Source organism: Girardinichthys multiradiatus, chromosome 1, assembly GCF_021462225.1.
Source record: "Girardinichthys multiradiatus isolate DD_20200921_A chromosome 1, DD_fGirMul_XY1, whole genome shotgun sequence".
Classification (NCBI taxonomy): Eukaryota; Metazoa; Chordata; class Actinopteri; order Cyprinodontiformes; family Goodeidae; genus Girardinichthys; species Girardinichthys multiradiatus.
In genome coordinates this window covers 28171269-28183784 of record NC_061794.1, presented here as the reverse complement: position 1 = coordinate 28183784, position 12516 = coordinate 28171269, and the positions used below count along the sequence as shown (strand labels likewise).

The following is a 12516-nucleotide window of genomic DNA, read 5'->3' as shown; positions in this document are numbered from 1 at the left end:
GTTAGAAAGGTTCTGTTTTTCTAAAGTAGAAAAACAGGCTGTGTTTATCTGAATATTAATGTATGATTAATGAGGGAAAATACTCTGACCTCCCTGATTGAAAAGAGGGGGTGTTATTCTTTCAGCTTCTTTTTTTTTTTTTTAGTTTCCTTCTTGGAAGACAGGGGTGATAGGGTCTCTGTTGGAGCACATATATATTTATCTGTGTGCAATTAAACTATATCTGACACTTTGAACTTTAGCATTCAGGAGTGAAAACATTTTGACTTTATAGTTTTCTAAAGTTTGTTTTAAAGATTCCCAGAACGTCTGTGAGAGACTGCCAAGAGGTTTGGCAGTTGGATTCCTTTTAAACTCTTTGGTTGATGTGTCAGTTTGGTCTTTTTTAAGAGTTTCTGAGCAGAATAAGAGCACCTAATTCCAGGGTAGGCTGTCTCACTTTGTGTGTTACACTTGTCATGTCACGGTGAATGCAAGCCAGAGATGGTATTGTGCAACATTTGCCTCTGTTAGAGGGTCACTTCTCTTAGTTTTTTGATTTGCACCAACGGAAATCAGCCCAACTGCTTTTCATTACTGCAATCGTTGCTCACTTTTAAATGATGATGCTTGTTTAGTTTGAGCAAGGATAATAAATGCCTCGGTTTTCAGTTTGCTGGAAAGTTTGTTGACAGAATGACTTAATATTTTTTGTTGTTACGAGGATAATCAATCTTAAATCTGGGTGAATATTTTACAGAAGCAGTGCTTCAGATAGAGAATATATAAAAATGCACAGCCTTTTAATTCTTCTTCGTTGTAGCATTCAGAACTAACATTTCATAGTCAAATGTGAAATCACTTGAAGCAACTGTCTGTGTTGATGTGGTCTGTAGATGTAAACTGCCTTTTAAATGTTTTCACACCTGACGTTTTTTTCCAACATACTTTATTGAGATTTGTTTTGACAGATTCCCAATTTGATTTAGGTCTGGACTTTGACTGGACCATTCCAACACATGAATACACTTCGATCTAAACTATTACAGTTTAGCTCTGGCTGGATTTTCAATGTTGTCCTGCTCCTGTTGAGGCTCCACTCTTTTATGGCCTCTGCTTCCAAGATTGCTCCATCCACCTTTTAATCAACTCTGATCAGCCTCTCTGTCCCTGCTGAAGATAAGCATCCCTGTGAAATGATGCTTCCACCACCATGTTTCACTGTGGGGATGGTGTGTTCAGTGATGTGCCGTGCTGATTTTCACCATCCTTAGTGTTTTGCACTGAGGCATAAAACTTCATCGTCCCATCTGACCAGAGCACCTTTGTCCACTTGCTTGTTTCTGGCAAACCTATAGAATGTCTTGTGGTTTTCTTTCCACAATTTGTCTTGGAGTGCAGAATAAATGGTTGTCCTATTAACAGCTTCACCCATCTGAACTTTGGATTTCTGCAGCTTCTCCAGAGTTACTATGAGCCTCTCAGGTGCTTCTCCAATGATTTCTCCTCTTTCCCCATCTGTTAGGTTAGGGAAACAGACATATCTTGGAACGTTTGCAACTGTGCAATTTGTTTCCCAATTTTTGGATGATGGATAAAACGGTGCTCCATGAAATGTGCAGAGCTTGAAAATTGTTTTAAAACCTAACCCTGCTTTATCTCTGAAATTTCTGGTCTGTTCTTTTAGCCTTTATAATGATATTGTTCCACTAAAATTCAAGCCTCTGATGCATTCACAGAACAGCTGCATTCATCCTGAAACCATATAACACACAGGTGCACAATTAGCTAAGTAGCTGACTTCAAAATAAAATTGTTTGCTGGATTTTCTTGAGGGGTGTCAGAGTAAAGAAGGCTGCATACGGATCCGTGTCACACTTTATATCCTTTTATTTGAGAAAAAAAAGAACCTGCAGTTTTCCTTTCACTTCACAGCTATGCACTACTTTGTGTTGGTCTATGTGAAGACATTCCCTGGGTATGAGCACTTTAGCATGGCACTGTTTAAGGTTGTGGAGCCTCCTCCATCATAACTAATGGACATCTGTCAGAGGATGGTGTAGGAAGTGTTATATTCTCACATGTGTTTCCTGTTTAACCTTGCCAAAATGTTAACGTTAATGCATGTTGTAAGTCTATTCTCTTTACTCTTTGAATCAAATATAGTTGACTAATCAGCATTAACTGAGAAGAATCCACATAAACTGGTGAATTGTTTTGTTTTTACGTGATTCTTTGCTGTGCCGTCTGCTGTAAACTTTAAATGCCTGTAGTAGTAAGACTGGCCACAAAGTGGTAGTGTTCCGTTAGAGATTAGCTGCTATGGTGATTACATGCAATGTGAACCAAAGTTATGTGTGATGGGACACACAAACACACATATGCATGCTGAGAAGCATAAATCTGGGTCTAATTGACTCTCCCCAGCTGCCAGGTCCCGGTAGGCCCAATAATAACAGCAGCACCACTGGTTTTCTCCTGCCCAGCTCTGACCTGCTGCCAAAGGCGTACATGCATATAAATACACTCTCACTGAGATATTTCTGCTTTGGCATTTATATATCCTTACATATAGATATGTTGTCATTTGTTCTGTAGGAGCTCTAAGTAGAGTTTAGGTCCCTATTTCATGTGAAGACATCTCACTCAGTATGGGATCAGGAAGGTTGAGTATATTGCTCCGCTGTTAAAAAGAAGCAAGCAAGCACTTATGTCTCCTCTGGCTTCAGAACTCCTTCTGCTTGTTTTGGCAGCTCCTCTCTATCTGCTCTTTCCTTCAAAAACATTGATGAAACTTCAGAAATGTAGCTTTTTAAACACTTTAGTGCTAACCTGTTGAAACTGGAAGTTCATGTCAGCAAATCCTTATTTTATCTGTCTTTTTCAGGGTCTTTTTTTCATCTTGCTCACTTTCTCATGCCAACAGTTGCTTCATTTGATTGTCTGCCTTTTAGTGTTCTGTCTCTTTCTTCCTTTTCATGCAGATCTGCTTTTTGTTTTAATTTGGTTAATTGATGAGAAGGGTGTTCTGGTTGTGACTTTTTTAAGCCTACATTATTGATTGGCCACTTTTAGCCGTGCTGATACAGTTTCTCAGAAGTAACTTTAGGGGACTATACTGTAAAGTACCAACAAACAGACACAGACCTTCACAGTTTTACTCCTCTGTCCTTTTTGAAACTCATACACCAAAAACTTTAGGTTAAGGATTTATCCCCGGTTCTCTGAAACATAAATGAGGTATCTCACTATGGGACACGCCTCCAGCGCCTGTCCCCCAAAAGGTCTATTACATTACGCCAGTCTTGACTGGCAGGCGGAAGTGACGTCCGCTCCCATGGGAGGGACTTCCTCCTAGTGTAAAAGCCGACATCACGTAGGTGATCTTCAGTCTAGTAAGCACACTTCTTCCTCGCTCCCTGCAAGGTGGGTGATCTGGTGAGATACCTCACTCATGTTTCAGAGAACCGTGGTTAAATTCTTAACCTAAAGTTCTCTTTCAGCATTTGTTTCGGTATCTCACTATGGGATATTTCTGCTCCCGTATTGCCAAATAAGCTCACTCGAAGACCAACAGATGCATCCTGCATTCATGGCAATGTGTAACCCATACCCAGAACCATGTGAGCCAGTGTGGGCCTGGTGAAATCTAGTTTATAGAACCTAGTGAAGGTGTGAGGGGTCGTCCAGCTGGCAGCCTCACATATTTCCTCCACAGGTATACCCTGGAACAACGCCCAGGATGAGGCCACACCACGAGTGGAATGAGCCCGCAGACCTGCAGGGGGTACAAGGCCTCTGCTCTCATAAGACATAGTAATAGCCCCCACTACCCAATGCGGAAGACGTTGCTTTGTGAGAGCCTTTCCTTTATGTGATGAAGCCCACGACACAAACAGCTGCTATGATTTGAGAAAATCCGCTGTTTTTTCCACATATAACTGTAGAGCTCGTACTGGGCAGAACGTATGCGGTCGTTCATGCTCCTGAGAGGAGAATAGTGGTGGGTAGAAAGCCATTAATTCAAGGGCACGGCATGGCAGAGCCATAGCAACCTTAGGTATAAAGGCAGGATTAGGTTTCAGTAAAACCCTTGACTCACCCAGAAACTGCATGCAGGACGGGTTAACTGAGAGCGCTTGAATGTCACTCACATGCTTAGCAGAAACCAGAGCAATCAATAAGGCCATTTTAAAGGAAAGCACTTTGAGCTCAACCTGCTGCAACGGCTTGAAAGGTGCACGTGACAACGCATCAAGTACCATAGGTAAATCCCGTGAAGGAGGGAGGCTCCTTGACACTGGGTGGAGCCGTCGTGCACCCTTCATGAATTGACACACCAGGGGGTGGTGCCCCACTGTTTTGTCACCAAAGCCAACGTGACAAGCTGAAATAGCAGCCAGGTACACTTTCACAGTGGAAAAAGCCAAGCCTTTCTCCAACAGTGCCTGCAGAAAAGTTAAAACGTCCGACATAGGACTTTGCATTACGCTCACCATAGGTTCTGTGCACCAACCCACAAATGCCTGCCATTTACCCTCGTACACGCCACGCGTGGAAACGCCCTTTGCATTTTGAATTGTGTCAATAACGTTCTGGGGAGGCCCACTGGCAGCCAGATTTAACCCCTCACAGGCCAGACCCATAGGGCCATGCGCTCCAGATGCGTCAGGAGATCTCTGCGGAGGGGAAGCCGCCATGGCTTGCCGTGTAGCATTTGAAAAATCTCCGCTAACCAGTGTTTCCCTGGCCAGCAGGGAGCTATCAGAATGAGTGAGTGTTTTCCCTCTCGCACCCTGGTGAAAGTGGGAATGATTAATTCCAGCAGGGGAAAGGCGTACAATAGGACCGGAGGCCATTTGTGCGCTCGAGCATCCAGTCCAAGCAGAGACTGTTGCTGTCAGTGAGAAAAACTGCGGACACTGAGCATTTTCCCCTGATACAAAGAGGTCGACCTCCGCTCGGCCATACCTCCTCCAAATCTGAGACATCACCTCGCTGTGGAGTTTCCACTCTTTGTAGCGGGGATTGCCCCTCGACAGCAGATCCGCGCCTATGTTCATTATGCCTAGCATGTGAGTCGCTCTTAGCGACAGCAGGTGTGCGCTGGTCCAGATTATCAGTCTGTATGCCAGCTCGTGTAAATGACGTGAGCGCAAATCCCCCTGTCTGTTGATGTAAGCAACCACTGTTGTGTTGTCCATTCTGACCAAAACATGGTGCCCTTTGATAAAGGGCAGAAAGTGTCTCAGTGCCAGCATCATGGCCAGGAGTTCCAGACAATTTATGTGAGCTGTCGTGAGCTGCCGTTTACCGTCATCCCCTCGTGAGTGGCTCCCCAATCTGTCAGTGAGGCGTCTGTGGTAATTACCTTCCTCGTCAGGATGGTTCCCATGGTAACGCCAGTGTTGAGAAAACCGGGGTGCTTCCACGGGCTCTGTGCGCGTGCACATATGAGAGAAACCAGGACGCTGCGGTGAGCATGGTGTGTGGAGCTCAAGCTGAGTGACGCCACCCACCTTTGAAATGGGCGCATGTGTAGACGGCCGAGTGTGATGACTGCCAGCGCAGACGCCATCAGACCCAGCAGTCTGAGGCATAACCTGAATTTCACCTGTGTGCCTCTGCGAAAGAGTGCCAGACAAGCCTGAAAGGCTTTTACTCGGTCCGCTGAGAGGCGCGCTCTGAACTCGACTGAATTCAGGGACAGACCAATGAAGTTGATTGCTTGTACTGAGGTTAAGATGCTCTTTTCCCAGTTTATTGTGAATCCCAGAGCTGTCGGATGTGAAGTAAACATCTCGGCTTGCATCATGAGCTCCTCTAGAGACTGAGCTGCAATCAGCCAATCTTCTATATACGTCGCCAGACGCATCCCCCTTTCCCTCAGAGGCACGATGGCTGCCTCGGTGCATTTCACAAACACACGAGGGTTCAGTGAGAGGCCAAAAGGAAGTACAAGATACTCGTATATGTTTCCCTGAAACTCAGGGAGGGTTGGGTAACTAACCCGCTTTCCCGGGGCATACACAGCTTTAGTGCTTCACCTTCCCTCTTTTTTTCCTCACAGCATTTTTGCATGGCTGCCACGGTGGGGCCAAATAAGCTCTTCGGGTCCACGGGGGTGTCGAGGAGCTGGTTCTTTTCTCTTTGAGACAGGCTAGACAGGTTCTGCGAACTTGCTCTCCCTTGAGTGACCATCAGTTCCATGGCTCTCCCGGAGGTTTGGACAGCGCTTCTGTGGAGACGCAGGCATAGGTTCGTCACCAGGCACAACTCGTCCCACAAATTAGCCATCGGTGTACCAGTCATCTCCTCCTGTAACTCTGCTTGGTAAGCGAGGGGAAGAGATGAAGCGTTTAGGGCTTTAACAGATGCAACCACTGCCTTGTAGCTTTTCTCATTCAGAGCGGACTGAAAAGAATCAGCTTTGAAGGGAAGGGTGGGTCCTGCCGCTGTCATAGCTGACTTCTGCGATGGGTGCAGGTGAGATGCCAGCAGAGGTTCTACGGGAGGCAGATGTGAAAAACCGCCAGCCTCCATGCCCGTCCATGCCAGCGGCGACCCTCCCAGGGCGGGGCTCTTGGCGGTGAGAGGATTGCTCCAGGACCGGGTTGCTTCCTCGAGGCACTCGGGGAAAAACCGGCAACAGTTGTCTGCTGGAAGATTTGGCTCTCGGAAGCCACTTCCCCTCATACCTAGATGTGGTAGTTTTGGTGAGGGTTTCCGGCCACTCGAGGCCCAGCTTCGAGTGCCCAGAAGACATCGTGCAGGTCCGTTGCAGTCGGGTTTGGGGAGACGCTGCAACTGGTGTCATCCGTCACCAAGGGCTTTGCAGCCGATGGGATTGCATAAGGCCCACAGTCTAGCTCGTTGTCGTCAGACCCGAGACTGATGGACTCCACTTCAGATTTGGACTCGGCATTAGCAAAAGTGCTGAAAACTGGAAGTGTGGCCTCGTCTTCCTCTGGGTCAGTTAGTGGCGCCTTGAGCTGATCACCCCAACTGGTTCCAGCCAAGGTGGGCTCTCTCTCATCAGTACCAGGAAGGTCCGGTGGCAGGGGATTGGCTACCCCCATCACAGGATCAACCTCCGACAGGCTAGCTTGCCGTGCTGAGCTGTGCTGATGAGATTTAAGGGAGAGCCGTGCACAGTGCTCGCCGGTGACACTAACGCGTCCTGGGCATGTTGCAGCCCCAGACACAAAGCGCAGACAGAGTGGGTATATGCCCCAGCTATGAGGTTGCCACATGTGCAGGTTCTAGATGGTGGTTTGACTTTGTTCATGGTGAGAACGAGTGCAAGTTGCACAACTTCGTAAGCTCCGTTGAGATTGCAGCTAATTTGGTGACCAGTTGCAGCACTGCTGTTTGGCGACAGACCAGCGTTGAAAAAGACTCAGAACAGTCGAGCACAGTTATTGAGAAGCGTTCGGTGACCGAGTTGTTAGCTCGCTCTGTGAACAGTTAAGCCAACTCAAGTTACTGTAATGACCGTCTGAGAGGTGCTTCTAGGAGCGAGAAGAGGTGTTAGACTGAAGATCAACTACGTGACGTCGGCCTTCATACTGGAAGGAAGTCCCTCCCATGGGAGCGGACGTCACTTCCGCCTGCCAGTCAAGACTGGGTAATGTAATAGAGTTTCTGGGGGACAGGCGCTGGAGGCGTGTCCCATAGTGAGATACTGAAAAGAATGTTGAAAGAGAACATGACACACTCTGTTGGTCGCCTAGAATGTTTGGCCATAACAGCCTCTAAGTTTCCAGTTGTGTTGACAAACTGTATGGGCAGAAACTTGCCCCATCACAAACGGAATTTGAATTGCTCTGATTGAATCTGTATTCGCGTAATTTTAAATTAAATGCATTGTTTTAAAAATTTATTTCATTGAACTGCAACTGAATTTAATGGTTTGAAACTGAATTCATTTGCTTTGAAAATGTATTTTGTTGTATTGAAAAATCAGTTTGACTATAACTTTCAGCTCTATACTTCAATTTTAGTTTCAAATTTCTGTTTTTTGCTTCACACAAGCAGGTCATTGAGGAAAGCCACAGTAATTAAACAGATTTACTGATTTACGTTTCAAATCAGGTTAAACTTCCTGTACGGCATTTTGAGCTGGAGCAGTACAGCTTACACGAGCTTGGCGGATGTCCATCACCAAGTCTTATGACCATCTATAAGAATCGTCATGTCAACAAATGGTAGTCTAACTGGAACAATTATGCTATGTGTACCTATTAGCTTAACATGCCAGATTAGCAGAGTGTGCTGGTCTGCATTTCCCCTGCCCTTACCTCAGCGTAACCTCTGTCGCCTAACAACTGTGACAGCGTGAAGCAATAAGCTGTGAAGCCGAACAAATAAAGCCCGAAGGTTAATCCTGCTGTCTACACTGTAATTTTTTTTATCTTTTAATTTTATTCTTGTTCATAAAAATAGTTCAAAATCATTTTGTGTTTTTAGATACAGGAATAGAACACTGTGAAATACATTAATAAAAAATAGCATTTGTTTAATTCATTTGTAAAAGTTTTAACAACTTAAACACTAGCGTATTAACTTTAGGAACAAAGTTTAAATCATGTTGTTTGTTAAGCTTAATAATAATAAATTAACCAAACATTAACCGTTAGATTGCCTGAATTATATCTGTGTTTACCTTTCACCCATTGGGGAAACCCAGCGGGAGTTTGAAAACCTTGTGTCGGAAGTCAGCTGTTCTCTCAGGGTTTAACGCAACTCGACTGTGCGGTCAGCTGACAGCTGGCGAGGCAAGCTGGCCGAAAGCATAGCGGGAGCCGACCTGGAACACTTAAAGCACGATTGCATTTAAACAATGACTTGATAAACCAAACCGATATTTTAGGTTTACACAGATACAAAGCAAATGAATTCAATTTCAAACCATGAGATTCAGTTTCAGTTTAATGAAATAAATTTTCAAAACAATGCATTTAATTTCAAATTACATTAATACAGATTCATTCTGAGCAATTCAAATTCTGTTACTGATGGCACAAGTTTCTGCCCATAAAACAGCTCAGGAATTTGATGAATGAATCTATGTTTTAAAGACATATTTTGTTGCTTAGTAACGTATAGAGTAAGGTTTTCTTTTATTCATTTTAGTTCAATTCAAATCAAAATACTTTATTAATCCCAAAGGGAAAAATTAAATATTCACCTACATTGTACAATAGGACACGGATCCCAAGCAGAGCAGCAGATCTACAACAGAATAGCTTAAAAAAAGGAATCAAGGTGTTGCACCGGCCCAGTCAATGGGCGAGTCAATGAATGTGTTTTATAAAATGATCCGTGAACAAGGATCACTTTATTGCTACTGAATAAATACAATGTAGAGTTTGGAATGAGTAAAAAAACATTTTTATTTTTCATAAAAATTAGTGCATCTTTAGCTTTTAAAGACCTGTTTTTTTTTTTCTTCTTTGACTGTGTTTATTGGGCACTGCCCTACTTGCAGAGCGTGACAGGTAACTGCTATTATTGTTCTGACTGCACAACTTTTTCCGGCTTTAGGAGAATACTTTTCAATGTTGAAATGAGGTTGGTATGTTTTCTTCCTAATGTTTCTCTTTGTGTTTAGATTGTTCTAATTTTTTTATATTTATTTAAAACAATGCTTCATTTTCTTGTAATCTTGTTTTTTACACAGATTTTGACTCCCTTCATCTGTCACCCAAATCCAGAGAATGTAACTCTGCATGCCCTGGTTTGTGTTTGATATACACATCAACATTGCCTCAAGGCCAGAATTGAACCTTCTTATAGCGTCCTTCGGTCAGTATTGCAGAACCTAATTGTATAGTTATATTCAGTCCTATTCCTTCCATATGCTCAGTTCTGACAGATGTGGAACAGAGAAGACATGCATGACCTAATTTCCTCCTCTGAGAGACACAAATTTTCCAAGTACATAAAAAAAGTATTCACAGGCCATGACAGATATGTAAGCTAAATTGTGGCAAAGCCATGCTCAGAGTGACACATTGATACACATTTGGTCATTATGAAGTTAGAACTTTTACAGAAATTTGAGTGAAGTAATGTGAATCCCAGCCTGTGGGAGCCATACTCTGAGATAACTCATTTGTCTGAAATAATCAACAAGAATGGATCCTCAACTGTTTTTACATCTCAGCAGCTGCAAAACTGGTTGCTCTTATTGTATGTTTGAACACAATATTTATGTCGTCTGGTTGTGCTTTTTCAGTCAAATAATGTGCTGAATTTATTAGTCATTTTTACACATGCCGTACATGTTTTGGTTCCAGTCCTTGAACTCTTGGCCTTTTAATTACATATAAACCGTTCTTATTAGGTGAACTGGACTAGATACTACAGTAGATAGCTTAGAAACGCCCTGACAACTTAAAGTCGAACTAAACCCCTCGTCTTCAGACAAATTTTGAGAAATGCCACCAAACTGGGCAGTACTAAGAGACACTGAGGGGCACGGCCAAGTGTGAGGATGAGCGGAGGGGGTTAATGAGGGTGTTGTCAGAAGGGTCACAGTGAGCAGAGGAACATTGGTAATTTCACCATGGATCGGGCTTTTGAGGTGGAGGATTTTTCACCCCGTGTCACTGGAAGTTGAGGGAGGCTTTGTGGAGCACAGCGGTCCTGAGCCTTATCAGTTTGAGCTGCTGGTTCAAGGCACTGATGTCATCAGCGATGCCCAAAGCTGGTGCCGACGAGGTAGTAAAGGGCAGAATGGGTCCAGTTTCTGAGTGGTAAAGTAATGTTAGCAGCATCATGGCTAACATTGGCTAACGTTCAAAGCAGTTATAAACTTTCAGAATGTTTACATTTACATGTAGATTCATATCTCAAGTTAAGCGTATGGCCAAAGGTATAAAGCACAAAACACTATTATCAAAGTTTGCAGTTCCAACCCCTGACTTGTTACGGGGGCGTGTGTCTGGGTTAGATGGTTTTATACCTGAACGCAGGGATGTGACAAAGACATGTACCAAGATAGAAAAATTCAACATAAAGATAGCACCCTGAAGGCCCAATTTATACAGTTTATCTGCAAAAAAAAGTTGATTGCAGGTCTGAAAAGCAGCAGTTCAAACCCTGAATACATTTGACTTTACATACTTTTCAGAACTTTGCATATACTCTTTCTACAAAAGCATTCACAAAAATATGATATTTTCCCATTAAGGTGAAGATGAATTGTGGGTTATTGCTGTGGCAGTTTGTGTTAGAGACTATATGAAACAGAGGAGTAATGGGGCATTTTCACAGTAACTTTTCATGTGCCAGAACATGTGTTTCTGTGTGTGCCTGTAGCTTCAATGTGTTCATGGTTTTGTGTAGGCATCGCTGCAGGTCAGAGCTACTGTTAATTATTGATAGAAAAAGCTTAGCGCATGTGCTGGCAGAAAGTGTTGCCTAGCACAGGCTTCAGCATGCCAGAGACATCTGCAAGAGAGACAGTGAAAACAAGTGTGGGAAAAGAAATCGAAGATTCACCTCAAAAAGAATGATCGAGGCAGATTCATCTGTCCTAAACCTGAACATGTTTTCTACTACCTGCTAGCAAACAGAAAAAGAAGAACAGGATAAAAACAGGGCTGAAAAAATACTCCAGCCTGTCTTTTAGGTTAAGAAAATCGTCCTTTGGAGAGTACAACATCAGGAACCAGAGTAAAGCTCATAGGAAATGTTTTATTGACCTTTTATGGAAGTACAGCGATGGATTCATTCTTTAAGAAAACGCAACCTGAGGAGCAGAATGGAAGGAGCCAGTGAGATTTATCAGTGTATCTTTGCAAGTGCCTCTGAAGCTGTGTGTGTTAGAAAAAGCTAAAGATGATGAGCCGCCAGGCTTATTTTTACCGGGTCCCTCCCCCAGAGCTCCATCGGCGTAACCAACTCCAGGCCGATCCGGCTAAGACCAGAACTCTGCAAACTGTCGTTGATATGAAGGTAGGACGGAGAAAATCAACAAGCGGACAATATTTTCAATGATTAAATTACACTTTCCGGCTGTGTAGTAGTGTAATACCAGTTCTCCTACTCATGTAATTTTATCTTCAAATAAATTCCTGGTCCTTGCGTTGAATTTTGTATATTTGGTAGTGAGTGAAGTTGTTTATTTTTTTCTGTTGGATGCTCCTTCAGACTGAATAATAGCCGAAAACCTGTGCCTTACTATCTGTGTAGCCGTCATGCCCAAAGTCCATTATTGGCCCATGCCAAGTTGAGCACTTATTCAATTTGTTTCAAATGTCACATACGGAAGCTTTCACTCTCAGCCCTTTGAAGCCGTTACTGATGTGAAAAATGCAGTTGACTCCACATGTGTCTTTGAGTAATCCCCCGCACACATATTTAGTGTTCATTCAACAAAACACTTGTTCCAAAAGTAACATTCCTTACCTCAAAGCCACACATACTTTGTGACTTTTCCACCTATTAAGAGCCTGGCTGTGTTGTACACAGATGCAAATTGAAAATGTAAATTTCACTAAATTATTTGTAAATAAAAGGCAGAAAGAC

General features: G+C 43.4%; 1 protein-coding gene across 1 annotated transcript in view; it reads left to right on the top strand.

Moving 5' to 3' along the window:
• The window catches only part of LOC124867204 (ERC protein 2-like), a 263676-nt gene that overhangs the window by 21080 nt on the left and 230080 nt on the right, over window positions 1–12516 (top strand). The window lies entirely within an intron of this gene.